This window comes from Lycium barbarum, chromosome 1 (assembly GCF_019175385.1).
Source record: "Lycium barbarum isolate Lr01 chromosome 1, ASM1917538v2, whole genome shotgun sequence".
Lineage (NCBI taxonomy): Eukaryota > Viridiplantae > Streptophyta > Magnoliopsida > Solanales > Solanaceae > Lycium > Lycium barbarum.
Genome location: NC_083337.1, coordinates 61,639,835 through 61,643,255, shown reverse-complemented (window position 1 = coordinate 61,643,255; position 3,421 = coordinate 61,639,835). Strand labels below are relative to the sequence as shown.

At 41.0% G+C, this 3,421-nt stretch overlaps 1 long non-coding RNA gene across 1 annotated transcript; it reads left to right on the top strand.

The window, feature by feature from the left end:
- The first annotated feature begins 333 nt into the window (after nt 1-333).
- Nucleotides 334-2,890, top strand: LOC132638574 (uncharacterized). The gene is made up of 3 exons (XR_009581822.1): nt 334-560; nt 1,459-1,524; nt 2,465-2,890. It is a non-coding gene; the product is annotated as an uncharacterized LOC132638574 (long non-coding RNA).
- The last annotated feature ends 531 nt before the right edge of the window (nt 2,891-3,421 follow it).

Sequence of the window (3,421 nt, the reverse complement as noted above, 5' to 3'; positions counted from 1 at the left end):
GTTAGAACCCGTATTTTTGTACAGTGGAATAATCCGGATTTATTTATGATAAGCTAAGGACAAAATTATTTTGGGATACAAAGTCGGGATTTTTGACCTTCGGATTTATTTTGAGATATACGCTGTGCATGATTTTTTTTTTTTTGGTATGGAACAATTAGGAAATTTGGGACCAAAAGTGAAAAATTGGAAGAAGAAAATCATCCACAATTTCCATGGTTGGCCCACACAAATGGTGTTCAATTTTAATTGGGACAACACATTAATGTGGGCCAAGGGACCTTGACCAAGTCTTGCTAACTTAAAAAAGATGACCACTAGTCATCTTTAGCTCATTTCAACACTTGCAAAAAAAAATTGAAGACCTCTCCATTGAAAGAGGCTCACGGCCAGCCCCTCCCCAAAATTTACCTCCATTTCTTGTCCTTCAAAAATTATTCCATTGGTACAAACCCACCATATTGAGGTCCCTAAGTATCGTGGAGGCATCGTTGGAGCGATCAACCTATTATTTTTCATCTTTTGAAAACCCTAGGCTATTGGAAGTAGAAGAGAAAAAGGTAAGATTTGATCTTGTTTTTGTGTTATGAAGGTTATATTCATGTTGTAGTATCTTATAATGGAGGAAAAATCATGAAATATGGAATGTTGGAGATGAGTTGGGTTTGGGTGCTTGAGCCGTGTGGTGTGTGTGTGAGTGATGTGATATTAAATTGATGAATTAATGCTTAGTTAGTTTATTATGATCATTGTAAGATGAAGAACAATTGGGAATCATCCATATATGTGTATGTGTAGTGATGATTGAAATGGGTCACATTATATGGCAATGAATAAATTAATGTCGCCTAATGTTTTAGTCATCGTCGTTATGAATTCGATGTTGGAAATGAATGCTTAATGATTCAAAATGATGTTGTTAATGTTGCGGACTGTTTTGGAGGTTATTGTATGTTTAATGTAATTGGTATATTGATGAGATAGCATTGTTAGAATGTAAATTGTAGATACAAACCATGATTTGGAAATGAAGAAAACGTTAGAGGGGCTGTCTCGGTTAGGGGCTGTTTCGGGTAGCTTGGGAAAATTTATGGATTGTTGGAAAAGTTGTATAAATTGCTTAGAATGTCTTGAAATGTTTTGGTATGGGTTCGGGTTAGTATGTGAGGATATAAGCGTCGATTTTGGCTTGAAGGTAAGTCGTCGAATTGAATTTATGAAAGTTGATAAATGATGGCAAGAGAGTTATTATTGTTGAATTACCTTTCGGATTAATTATTAATGTTGTTAGGTTGGTTGTGGTGGTTGTTGTTGATTGATATGGCCGAGTTAAATTCTCGGGGCAGCCTATTTACAGGGGAAATGCTGCCCGAATTTCTGTAGAATTAAGGGCGAAATTGGAATTTATTGCCCAATAAGTCTTTAGCTGATGTTTGGCATTTTATGGCTTATTTTTAGATCGTGGGCAGCCCGAAGCCTAGTTTGGACTTAGCTTGAGTTGGATCATATTGGAGAGCGTTTGAGGTATGTAAAGTAACCTTTCTTTTTGGCATGCCTTAGTTAAAGTAGGCCATGATACGAGCCTCTAGGAAACTCTATTCTCGCAAATCCGAGCTTGTCTATGATTCGTATTTGTTTCCTTAGTATTCTTGGGCGCATATGCCATAACATTGATCCTTATATCCTTGGAGTTTATAATTTGTAAAGATTTCATGAAAGTTGATTTTTGGTTTCAAAGCTTGTTCTTTAGCGATTCCAAAAGTTCAAACGCCCATAACTTCCTCAGAAAAGCTCGGACTGCTTTGAAATTTTCGTAGGAGTTTGTATGATATAAAATGAGTATGTTTTTCATAGGCGGGCTCAGTTCGGGTCTATACTCGTCCGTGGGTCCCGCGACGCCCTTTATGTAATTTCGGTAACTTTGGGAAGAGAACGTTGCAATTATTGTTCCGATTTCAAATATGACTATTTTACTTATCTTTTGGATTTATGATAATGATTTTATGCATATGATTCCTCACTACTCCGCTCGTGCCCTATGATATCGTTCGCCGGTTCTCGGGCCGGTTCGGTTGTCGTGCGTATTATGATACATTCCGGTGTTATGCTGTGTTTATGGTTCGCCGAACTCCTCGCTCGAGGGCCGGGTTCCATATATGTTTGGTGTTATGCTGTGATTGGCGTTATGCTGTGTTGTGATGTGTGCCGGGGATTCGGAGATTTGAAACTTTCTGGTGTTATGCTGTGTTATGGCGCCATCGACAGGCGGGCGACCATATTTTCCTGTGCCCTATGCATAATTTATACTTTGGAAATAAACATTTTGATATTTTTGGATATGTATTATTTTCCATACTTCTGATTCGATTACTGTTCAAGACTTATTTCTGTACCTTCTGCTTTGCATACTCAGTACATATTTCGTACTGACCCCTCCTCCGGGGGCGGCGTTTCATGCCCGCAGGTACAGACGCACAGCCTGGTGATCCACCGGTTTAGGACACCCCCTTCTGCTATTCGGAGTGCTCCTCTCATTCCGGAGCTTATATTTTTGGTATATATATTTGTTAGTGCATTTATATATATTCGTTCATGGGTACGGCGGGGCCCTGTCCCGTCATATGATTCTGTCGGTCTGTTTAGAGGTCTGTGGACATGTTTGTGGGTTGGGGTCTTTTCTGTACGGATGCGTGTATATGTTGTGTTTGGGCGATCCCATTCGCCGCGGCGGCCGGTCCGCATATGTTTAAATGTTGCTTTGTTGGCCCTGTGTGGCCTTTGTTGGTATTATCTGTGCGCAGGGTTAATTTGGATAGTCTGTAAAACAAAGGAAACTCTGCCGAAATTTTTCTGGAAATTATCTAAATTTGAAACACCGCCTTGTCGGCTTCTGCTATATACTTGAATGCGTTTGATAAAATTTGAGATAACATTTGATAGATGTGTTTGGGTGCCCAGATCGGGCACTAGTCACGGCCTACGGGGTTGGGTCGTGACAGAAGTGGTATCAGAGCGGTTTGTCCTCGGAATGTCTACAGACCGTGTCTAGTAGAGTCTTGTTTATCGGTGTGTTGTGCACCACATCTATAAACAGGAAGCTACGGGACATTTAGGGTGTTTCCTTCCTTTGAATATTAGATCGTGCGATAGAGCTGTGCTATTAGGATGATTCTGTTCAGCTTAGAGTTTGATTCACTTGCCCGATATGCGCCCACATATGTAGCTACCATGACTGACCGGATGCACCGATATATAGTGGGGCTGGATCTGTATTACGTTGACAGTTGCCTGGTATTGGCGGCCCAGCACGGTATGGATATTGCCCGAATACAGGCCCACGCCCAGGGCATGGAGGATAGACGCAGGGGGCGCCAGCCTGACAGAGTTGATGATAGGGGCCAGCCCAAGAGGGCTAGATCGT